This window comes from Pteropus alecto, unplaced genomic scaffold, assembly GCF_000325575.1.
Source record: "Pteropus alecto unplaced genomic scaffold, ASM32557v1 scaffold95, whole genome shotgun sequence".
NCBI lineage: Eukaryota > Metazoa > Chordata > Mammalia > Chiroptera > Pteropodidae > Pteropus > Pteropus alecto.
In genome coordinates this window covers 23,308,251-23,320,582 of record NW_006441071.1, presented here as the reverse complement: position 1 = coordinate 23,320,582, position 12,332 = coordinate 23,308,251, and positions in this window count along the sequence as shown.

Here is a 12,332-nt window from a genome sequence, read left to right as displayed (position 1 = left end):
TTCGAGGGCTGTCAGTTCTGTTCCTTGAGTCTTATGATGGTAGCATCGTGGCCAAGTTGATGATGCATTAGACGCACCTTTCTTTGCTTTGACACTTATTGAATAGAAAGGAAGATGACTTCCTGTTAATTGGAATTCTTGAAACCATTTGGCATGTTGTTGAGCTGAACAAATGAGGAAGAAAAAAAGACAAAATACCTGTTCCAGAGAGGTGGAAACCTAGTTACAGTGCCTCTTTCGTTGAAACCCAACTGAATCCTGTCTCTATGATATTACCATTTGCTGGTATGAGATGTGAGCAAAGACTAAAACGACTTTTCAAGGTCGCGTATAAATGAAGGTGATAAGGAAATGAAACAGTTTTCATTGCGGAGTTTCAAAGACATATTAAATCTTTTTCTGGAAGAAAGCATTATGTTTTGTGCTGAACATTCAGTTAAGTGAGATACAATGTTGTATCAGATATTGGGACCAGATTTTTGAGTTTGATGGGAATAGAGAATTAAATATTTTTGACACTGAGGGATAACACTTTAATTGGTTGTTTCTTTAACAGTGGGCATGTATTGGGGGAGGATAAATTCCAAGAGTCAAGTTGGGTTTTAAGGGAAGGACTATGCCACACCAGATAATAAGCTAGGTCACTGGTGTAAGAGTTCATTGCAGTTGTTACTTAGTTCTGTCTCATTTCCAGCCAGCTGTATTCGATTTACTTCCTTAGTTTTGATAGCCACAGCATTTATTATCTGTTCAAACACAGGCAGATTAAATGCCATAAGAGGATTACTTAACAAAGCAGTCACACATGAACTATGCTCAGATTTTGGTTTTTTTCTTTTTAAGAAAGAAAAGAAGGCCTGCTGCTGGGTTTAGGTGTGCAGGGATTCATTGTTGAGAGACAGACCCTTGAAGCAGGTTCTAATTCTGGCTCCTCCCCTGCAAATGCGCACACTGCAAGGCAGATTCCTCTGGAAAGGACAAAGGGGAGACGGTGCCATTCCTCCATGCAGCTCTCTCATCTTATTCACACCAGCTTTTGGATATTGCCTTAAAAACCCTCAATGATTTTCAAAGCATACAGATTGGTTTTTGTTTGTTTGTTTGTTTGTTTTTTTAAATATCGTGCACATGGAAATAACAATAAACACCCAGAAATGATTTTGTTGAGAGACAGCAGGGAATAATTAGGGGTTCTTGAACTTTGATGCACATCAGAAGCATCTCAAGAACTTGTCAAAATACACCTGGCCCTTTACCTCCAGGGATGGGCCTTGCCGAGAGCACACCAGACAGGCTGGGGGTGTCTCCCAGAGCAGCGTCTTAGGAGCCTGCCTCACCTAACCTCGCCTCCACATTGTTAGCAGTGGTTTCCATCTAGTAGGCTTAATGGAGATGATACTCTTCAGAACTCAACATGATACAACTGTATTGAAGTGTATGATTTTGTCCATGATCTAACTTAAAATAGTTTGTTATGTTTATTAAAACTTCTATAGTGAATTATAGAGAATTATTCATTTTGATAGGGCTCTTAAATATATACTTATTATTTCTCTGCTTTCCCCATTAGAAGTGTTTTTCATGTTTTCCCAGTCTCAATTTTGTCTTTTAGTTCGAGTCACTAGCACAGCATCTAATATTTTGTTTTTGTTCATTATTTATTAATGGGCTTCTTAGATATTTATCTATGAATTATTAAGCAATAGATGGAATGAAACAAATGTTGCATTTTAGTAGTCAAGTAACACATTTCCGATAGCATGGTAAATTGAATTTGGAAAACACTAAGTTAAATGCATATATAAGTTAAATGCATACTGGCTCTTTGGTATTGAAATTTGATAAATAACTTAAAGAAAATTTTATAAAATCTAAAACTTAATTAAATTTTTGTCTGCAATATTAATTTTTCTTCATTTCCTTAGTGTTCTAAGTTAATCATTTGAAAATAAAATATAATAAACTTAAGAATCCATTGGAATAAAAGCATACTATGAATATACTTAGTGTCTTTTTTGTATGCCATTTATATTTTTGTTATAAAATGACTAAAAGTTGAGAAATAGGAAAGAGAATTTCTTATAAAATATTCTGTGTGCTGTTCTTATTTTTATATTGGATTTGACATATGCAGGGAAAGTTCTTTGAAAGTGTAATTTAAAAGGTTTCTTTATGTTCTTCTTTGTTTTGTAAAATTGTTAGGTCATGTTTTACCCCAATGGAACTTTTAGAATAACATCACAAAAACTTCTTAAATATAAGACTGAATATATTTTTTGCTTTGAATCAACCCAACTTTGTGCATATTTTTCACATTATTAAGTGGGAGAGAGAAATACAAAATACAGATATTATGCAATTTCAGCCTTCCCAAGAAACTTTTTAATAGGGAATTGGATGTATTTGAGCTTTGCCTTTTTATGCACTCATGGTTATGCTAATGACCATCAATATCCCTTTTGGCAGGTAGCTTGAATGAGTGTGGTGAGGAGCAGAGCTCTTTGTAGTGTAAAGACAGAGTCTCAGCCCAGAATCAATGCCATCCCCCTTGGCCTGCATCAGTAGACTTGCTTTGTGTCACTTTGACTGATCCTTGGGGTAGAGTGAAGAATACTGAAAAAGCTTATTGAGGAAACTGAAATGTAACTTTTCTTTGAGATCATTCAGAGCTCTTGGATCTGATGACTTTTCGAGATAACCCCTTTAAGCTTCTGTCCCTCAAACTGAATGTAAAAAAATCAAAGGTTGGTGGTAGAAAGGGCTTTGGAGTTCTTCTTTGCAGGCTCCTCTCTGCAAGGAAGCCTTTCCTCTGGAGGCGAGGGGCTCATTCCAACAGTGGATTGAGAACAAGTTGGGCTTTTCATAAATAGGTTGACCATCTAGATAATAACGTTTTAGATGAACAGTGAAGTAAACTATAAGGCCTTGAGACTAATTTATCTTGTATAACTTGTAAACTGGCTCTGAAGGTGTTTGTGAAAGGTGAGTACAAACATATCTTTAACAATAGCCAATTGATTAAAATAAATGAATGAATATGATTCTTCTAAAGGCTGATTATGTTCATTCAGCGTTCGTATTTTATAGATGTGCCTTAAACAACATATATTGGGGTAAAGATAGAGGATATAAATCTTGTCCTCACAGTGCTTTTAATCTTATCTAAAGAATGCAGATTTTTTTCAAATTAAAAGTTGTTCTATAACCTGTTTTTTTATATATTGCAGATGTTTCCAGTGACAACATAGTATTTTTCGTAGCTGCCTAGTATTATTTTATAGATGTAATCTTATTGTACCAAGACCCCGTTTATTGATTGTTCCAGTTTCTACCTGTTATTTTCCGTCCTTTTTTCCCCTAGCCATGAGAACATTGCAGTGACTGTCCCTGTATGTACATATTTTTATGCGAGTTAACTGGTTCTTTTGTGAAAAGTATTTAGCGAAAAATAAGTGCAGTGTATGAATGTAAAATATTTCAAATAGCATAGAGATTAGGGGGAAAGGCTGCCTTCTGTTTCCTCATTCCCTCCCTTGAGATAACTGCTTCTAAGCATTTTTGTATTTCTCTGTACAAATGTTTTTAAGACATGAGAAAGCAGATATTGAAATAACCAGGATGTGGAATGGGTGGACAGTAGGGTGCAGATGAGCCTGGAAGTGTAGCCATATGCCTCATGAGGAAGATTTACTAGAACAAATGGCTGCTGGTGCGGATTTCAGAGGTGGAATTTAAATGTTATAACGTGATTTCCTAGATGGTATAGTGACAGCCCTCTAGTATGAAGGGACATAAACAAATCAAGAAAGAATCAGTGCAGAGAAGATGTGAGCAGGTGTGACCTGTTGTTTTTTTGGAAAGATGTAGTTCCGTGAAATGAGAAATTACCTTTGTAGGGAACTGAGGCATTTGATGATGAGTTTAGAGCTAACCGACACATGGGTATGAGCTTAATAGAATCGTTTATAATTGCTGACAAAGGAGCATCATTTCAGGAAGGGAACCTGATGAGAACATTACAGCATGTAGTTTAAACCAGATATGATGAGGGTTTTTTTTTTTTTTTAATACGGAAGAGTCAGGGTAAAGAGGTACATCTGTAAGAAATAAAGTACAGGAAGAAGCAGTGGTGGGGAGAGGGGTTGTTTTACACCAGATGGGGTAAGACTTGGCCACATGAAGGTAGAATTTTTTCTGTGGGTAGTTTCTTCCAAGAGTTTAAGACAAAAACCAGATTGCAGGGAATTCAAGAGGGAATCGGAGAATAGGATTCTGAACCAAGGTGGCTTTTATGAACAAAGATATAGGAAATATGGAAGAGCTTACTGCACACAGAATTTACATGCAAATCTCTTAGTGTGTTTCTTTAAAAGTATAGTGAAGCCCCCAGCTCTTTTGGGCCTGATATTTGCTCCCGAGCCCCACCCCCCATTCCCTACAGATGGAGCAATAGACTTCCCTTCCTTTAGCTCACCTAAACTCACCTTCCAGGACTATGACCTGGGGTGAGGTATTGGTGGTGGCCCTGTCTCAGCTGCTGTCATCCCTCTTTGTCCCAACCAGGGGCTTTAGAATTGAGTGACTGGCACTGTTGCTGACCTGTGGTGTGGTCCCTGTTGACCTCGGACTTCTGTCTTGCTTCCAGAGTCACTTCTCAGTTTCTGAATTTGAATTCTGGTTTAGCTCCCACTGAAGAACACTGCCATGGCAATCTGCCTTACTCCTCCTGCTGGGCCTCTCTGTCCTGAGGGGCTAGGGTCAGCTGCTGGGGGATTATTCATTTTAAGGATGGGTGATGAGTCTCCCAAACAATACTGGGAAGCATCCAAGGCTACACACTGGGGATAATAAAACTTAACCTCACAGGGTCACCATCAGGATGAATAGGATGACTGGGGCCTGATGCACAAAGGATACTCAGTAAATAAGAGTGGCCACCTTCTTGCGCTAAGTCCACTTGTTAGGACTGTGTGCTAATTCTTGCATCTGGGGGGCCTGAACCATCACTAGAGGTGGCTGTAGCCTGTGTGGCCTACACTGCCCTCCTGACTGAACCCCATGCCTGCTGACCCTACTCCAGACCTTTGCCTCCATGCCCTTTTTCATCCCCACATCTCTGGCCCCCACCTTCTTTGGTAACCCTGTGTCAGGCCTCAGCCTCCCTCTCCTGGCTGGAAAATGATGAAAGGCCACCCTGTCCAGTGAGTACCAACAGTTTGTGTACTGGAGTTGAGACAGTTAGTTGAAGCCGAGTCTGAGATTTTGAGAGATGGAAGATAAACTTATCAGTTTAAAATAGCTAATTTTAAATACTGTTTGTGTTTTATTATAGTCATGTCCTCTTAGGATTTTGATGTAGATACTATTTTATTGTTCATATTATCTGATGAACATGTTACTTTATTCAAATATAACTTTATTCAAAAACATTGATTTCTGCTTTTTTGAATTGCTACTATTATGATAGGTGCAGGAGGTATTCGGAAATTAAAATTCACAATAACAATAGCTCACATCTATCTAGCACATTCTCTGTGCTGGGTACTCTTCTAGACACGTTCATACATGTTCACTCATTAATCCTCAGTAACAACTCTATGAGTAGGTACTCTTATGTTTAAGATTAAGGGAAAAAGAGGCCCAGAGAGCTCAAGATCACACAGCCATGTTAAGTAGCAGAGCCAGGCTGTGAACACAGGCATTCTGGGCCTTAGCATCTGTGCTCTCAGTTCTTACTACTTACGTGTTCTTACAGTAGCAGCTTCACCTGGGCACTGGTTAGACGTGCAGTGTCTCAGGCTCCATCCCAGCACTGTAGAATCTGGATGTGTATTTTAATTCTATTCCCAGGTGATTTGAATACATGGTCAAGTTTGAGAAGAAGCGCTTTAACCATTCTGCCTTATGATTTCTCTAGCCATGAGAACTTCATAATGGGAGAATAGTGTAATGAGGGAAATAAATGGACATATAAACATTTGTAACTCATATAGTTAGTATTCACTGCCCTTCTTACATTTGGGTACAGCTTAGTGTGAATGTGAATTTAGTGCTTCAGGCTTTTCAGAACCCTTACAAAACACTGTCATGGCACACACTTTTGTCTTTCTCTGTGTGTGTGTGTGTGTGTGTGTGTGTGCACACATGCACATGGTCACACGTCCACATCCACTCACATTTGACTTTTTGTGATATTTAGTAACTTTGGAGAAGATATGGGAACATCATTAGCACAGGGCAGAGTCACATTTCATGCTTTTTGCATCTTGTTTTCCTTTCACAGTGAGACCCTCCCCAAAGTTTGTGCTCCCTGGGAAGTTGCAGCCCTGCTGGCCCCTGCCAGTTTCCCACTGCCACATGGAAATTGCCCTGACAGGCTGGTCCTTGCCTCCCCCTCTCTCCATTCCAGTAAATAAATTTCTTTCTTGTTACATAAGTAATTATAATCCAAATGTAATCACATAATAGACATAGAAGGAGCAGCCAACTGGCATCAGGGGGATTGGGCCAACTTAAAGGACAGGATGGAGGGAGATTTCGATAGGCAGAGAAGGACATGTGGGAAAAGGGGGACTAGGGAGTGAAAAAGCCTGCTGGTCTGAAAGAAAAGTTGCTTGTTGGAGGAAGGGAGGGGCAGGTGTGTGGAGATGGGTGTAGCCTGAAGTATGGCCAGTGTGTGGGCAGAAATGGGAAATGAGGGTGATCAGCTTTGGGCTTTATTTACTATAATATAGTTAGAGAATTTTGCTATATGGCAGCTGGTCTGCTAAGGGCTTTACGTGTATTTCATCTGCAAAAATACCCTTTGAGATAGGCATCATTATCTTCATTTTGCAGATGAGGAAAGTGTCAGCAGAGGTTAGGCAACTTGCCCCAAGATACACAGCTAGTCATAGTGCCTGGATCTGTCTCTCCTGAGAACCTGGGCCAGTCCCCCTAACTGGGACCAGCAATTTAGCAAGCACTTTAAAAGTCATCACAAATATGATGCTAATGTGTAAAATAAATACAGGGGACACCAATACAAAATACATTTTATATATTTTTTTGATTCTGAGTCATTTTAATAGGTTAGTTTCCAGCAGTCCAGTGGTGAAGTACATATGTCCTGGGTTTGTATGCGAGGATTGGGGTTCAGGCACTCACTAACACTGCAACATGCCTGTCTTTGATGGAGTTTGCTTTACCTAGGTAATTTTGGGGCTTCCTTAACATGGAGAATCTTAAGAAGAAGAAAACACATGATTCCTAGAGCTAGAAAGGAAGTTTGTTCTTTAAAACCTTTTCTGACATAATAGAAGTTCTGCTGTTTTGGTTGATGTGTGATACTATCTTGTTTTAAGTGCAGTTTTTTCTCTTGGTAGGTAGAGTAGTAGCATATTTTATTTGCCTTGGAGTTCCTAGGAACTCTGTTTTTCTAAACACATCAGATTTACTAAAGGTTTACTGTTTTATTTAGTTTCTGCTGCTTCTCCCTTCATGCGGATCAACTAGCAGCGAGGTTATTCTCTCGGTGATGTGTCTACTTCAGTATTTGGTCTTCTCTCCTCTACATCAGTTAACTTTTCTTCTCATATTTATTCTGTGAACTGCTCCAGGATTCTTGACCGTCCTTTGCACTGACAGCAGCAAGGCATGCTAGCATTTTCTGTTTGGAACCAAGAAACACATGTAATTCAGGAAGTGTGGCAACCATATAAGTGCTGGGAAAATTAGTTAGAGGATGTAGACTTGAGCAATTCTCTTAACTGCAGCAGACCTCAGTTTCCTCATTTATAAATGAGGAGGTGTAGGTCTGGAGCCTTTAGATGAGGCGTTTAAGAATCCCTAAGTGAGGTCTAAAGTTCACGTACTTAGGAAATTTCACCACCAGTTCTTGGCTGTCTTTATATGTAATAGATTTTAACACTCCTGTAAATTTAACTGTAATATCCATTTTTCCCATTTATAATTTATTAATAGCTTTAATGAATTGTGAATGACAGTTTAATTAGATCATCCATGTATAATTAGGACAACCATTTTTTTTTTCCCTAAGAAGATCTATTTTTCATTTTCTGAGTATGCAGTTTACCTCTAACCTAGCATTTTCCAAAGTAAGAAAGCTTTTTCTAAATTCTTAATAAACACAAAGATCATTTTACACTTTCTTGAAAAGCCACATGAATAAAATGCAGAGAGCAGTTTTGGCTGAGGTTTTGCATATAATCATAATCCAGACAAACATGACCTAAGGCAGTAAATTTAGTTTAGTGGTAACAAAACAGTGTGGAATTCAAGAAAATCTGTTTTCTGTTTACTACTTATTTTTCTACTTTTTGTGTAAAGCAACTTCACAGCCACTTCCTATCTGTTCTGAGTGCTAACTTTTCAAAGCTGGCAAGTAGTCTTTCCTTATAAAGTGTTCTTATCTCTTTTGTGAAGGTGCCACATTAAACATGTAAAAGAAAATCAACCTTATCTGATGGATGGTCTCCAATTAATAGTGGAGGAACCATTTATATTTGGCTTTGTAGTGTGTTTTTGTACTTCCATTTGAGTATGGGTGTGCCTGATATTCTGGGAATTTCAATACTTCAAACAAATAAGGAAGTCTCACTGCGAAGACAGACTCAAAAGGAACTGGAAAGCTGACAGCCCTCTGTACTTCCCCAGCTGCTTTGCTTCATTCTCGGCTGTGGTGGGCCAAGACCCTCAGCGTTCTGGGATGCAACATCCCTCCCAAGCTGAACAGCTCTCTCTCTCTTCCCGTGCCATCTTTTAATTTAGGTCCTCCCAGGAACTGGGTGTATAACAGAGTGTTTAGATTTTGAACACCTGAATTATTCAGGTGTTCTTGTCACTGCATTCATGAGCAGGTAATTATAGAATCACAGCTATTTTGAAGAGGCAGTGTGTCTTATTATGTTCGTTGATTATGTGATTGCACTTCATATGGTTAATCCCACTCGGGATAAGTTTAAGTCGGTGTCAGAATAGCAGACCAGTAGAGGTTGGAGCAATCAATACCACAAGAGAAGAGATGGCAGTCGACAAAGGTTAACATGAGGTGCCTATGAAGCTCCACTTGCTCCCAAACATCTTCCCAATGGCTGGACCAAAAGGGGCTTCAGAGAATGGGTTGCAGAATGGTTAAGTTTAATGGGGGAGGAACGAGGAATGGTTTAGTGTCTAATCTAAAGAGGGTAGATAGGATGAGGCAGCTTGATGTCACATAGGTGACTGGGTGCCTTGGAAGAATAGTGACAGCCTACAGCTTATACAAAACATTATAAAATAGCCTCTATCTATGATAATATTTGAACAATATTTATAATTTGAATAAACTTAGAAAGAAAAGGGCTGGAGCCAGATTACGTTATTCAGTTGAAGACTTGTGAGACCTATTGGAATATTTGTAAAATGCCATTTATTATAGCTTTTGATTTAAAAATAATATATGTTCAAGTATACCAAATTTAAGAAATACAGAAAAGAATAATAAAAACATCATTAGTATTGCCACCAGATACTATATGTTAATATTACGTGTCTATTCTGTATGTATCAGTAGATTTTGAGCAGGTATCATTTGTTCATACTTCCTACTTTCTCCTCTAATGTATGATGAATATTTTCTCTTGCTATTAAAATATTTTTTCACAGCATTACTTTGATAGTTGCCTAACATGATGTGGGATAGTCTTAAAATAAGACATTAGTCACTCTCATGACAAAGGTACTTGAGTTTTTCCCACTTTGCATCGTGGCAAAAACCAAACTTTAAGGGTGGCCTCATTTTATATCATGATAGAAATAAAGAGCACTTTTGAGTTTTTCTAGTGTGAATCTCTTATTGTACATGTAAGAGGATTTTGGCTCATGTTATTTACATGACTGCTCAAGGTCAAACATTTTAATCGCAGAAAAGGGGCTAGCATTCTTGGTGTTCTTTTGCACATTATATCATACTTGGCAAATATATCATACACTTTTTTTTCTCAAGACCCATTGCACATGTGACAGCATATATTGTAGTTAACATCTCTGGTGTTCATTTGTGTTTTGTAGTTTGATTTTTAAATGATCTTAAGGCTCAAGTTTGGCTCTTGAACCAAAACCCTTGAGTGGAGCCCTTTCTTTGGTTCTACAGGTTAGAATAATCTTCACATCTGTGTTGGCTTGAGAGTTTACAAGGTCAGAAATAGATTATAAAATGACAAGTATCTGCCATTTGTAGTTATTAGCCTTATGTGCTAACTGGAACTAGTGGAACCACTACAAATAATATTTTATTCATAGATACTATTCCTATTCATTAAAGAGTCACCAGTCTTAAAGCATTATCTGCTATTGTGCTAGACACTTTTGTGTTCTAGCCCTTTCCTTGATAAACTTGAAGAACCTGAAACCCACATGGGTAAATTGACTTGTTCATAGCAGGTTAGTGGTTGGGTCCAAGTACAGTAGATTCCTGAGATTTGCAAAGACTGCTTAACATTTAATTTAATAAATACTATTTTGAAATTTATAAAATACAGAGAAAAATATGACAGTACCTGTAGTCCCACAACCCAAACATAGCTATTGGTAAAATATTGGTTATGTGAGAGAGGAACAGACTTTTCTCTACCATCAGGGTCTTCTGGCTAGTCTAATAACCAGATAGACATGAGACAGATTAGCAAGAGAAAATAACCAAATTTAATACATACATTAGTATGGGAACCCCACCTGTGTGAGAGTCAGAGATAATCCATGTACAGAAGAAGGTCAGAGATAGAAGGGAATGTGGATATATAAGACATTCTGAGCTAAGAATGAAGTAGGTGCCTTGCAGTCCTCAAAGGATCAAAGGATCATTACAGAATGATAAGAACAGATCAGATATTTAGTAAATAGAAGTTTGTCCTACCCTATAAATAAGCCAAGAGAGATTATCTCTGATACTTCCCATTTGGGGCAAGGCCCCTAATTTAGGTTCTTCCCGGTAGTCAAGGGATGGACAGAAATGTCTCTGGAGCCTGCAGCTAAAGTTGCCCTTAGCTCAAAACAATCCCCTTACCACAGATGCACATCTTGGGGTGAATAGCTCCGAACCCCACAGTTGTAGGCATGAAATTTTGGGGGTAAAATAATTATTGATCAACCTTTTTTCTTTGAACCCCTACTGTGTTCAAGGTCCTGAGATCAAGAACTATCATTAATAAATTTAGTGGTGTTTCCCAGGAAACATATTGGGAATGTCCTATTCTTTATTTCTTCCTTTGATGAGAACAAGTTCTAATGAAGTGAGGGTTATGGTTTTAATCCAGCATGTCAGTTCACTTTATACTCTGTCCAGCCAACTGTTTTGCAAATGCATCATGATACTCGTAAAGCAGACTGATGGAGCACTGCAGAATTGAAAAGAAAAACAACTCGACTCAAAGTACATGTTCTGCTAAAGACTGGCCATCTAGTAGAATAATTCTTTACATAATACTTGAACGCGCTTTAAGATCGTCTTGTGTATTTTATCCCATTTTTGTTCTCAGAAGGCTGGATCTCGGGGAAGTCCAAATAGAGCTCTAAACCACCTCATTTTTTACTTCTTCTGACTTACATATCAGTATTCTTTCAGCAGTATCACTGATTCTATGACGTAAAATTTTGTGAGGGGATAGAATATATTTTTTTCAATTTCTTTTTAACAACATTCTTTTTATAAAATGATTTTTATAAAATGATACCCATTCATTTTATTGAATTGAGAAAATATGTTAACAAAAAGAAAAATAAGTTGCTCATCTCACCAGCCAGAGCTAATCACTTTTAAGATTATTGTAAATCTTTTCACCCCACCCTTTTATATATTTATGTGTGTGTCTGTGTGTAAGTAAATTTTCAAGAACTGGTATGATGTTTGCATATGGATTTGTAACCCACTTTTTCTGTTTCAATATTTATCATGAACATTTTTGTATTTGATTAAAGGAAATAAAATACCATTTTTCATGGTTGCTTGGACTCAGTTTACAGTATTGTTGAATGCCTTAGCTTTTAATTTTTTGGTGTTTTCAGCCAATTATGGGATACATGTCCTACATAGCTAATATTTGCAAAATTCATAATTATTTCTTCAGGAAAAGTCCCTAAGGATGGAATCCCTGGAGCAGTTTATGCAACATTGTTGAGACATGATGACTGTTACTGAATTTCCCTGAAAAGATGTAGCTATTTGCATTTCCCTCTGTGTGTATAGACTGCTAGTTTTCCTCTAGATTTCTTAGTACTGAATATGATCACATATATACAATCTTTGCCAATTTAATAAGTGAAAATATTTTGTCATTACTATTTGAATTTATAAT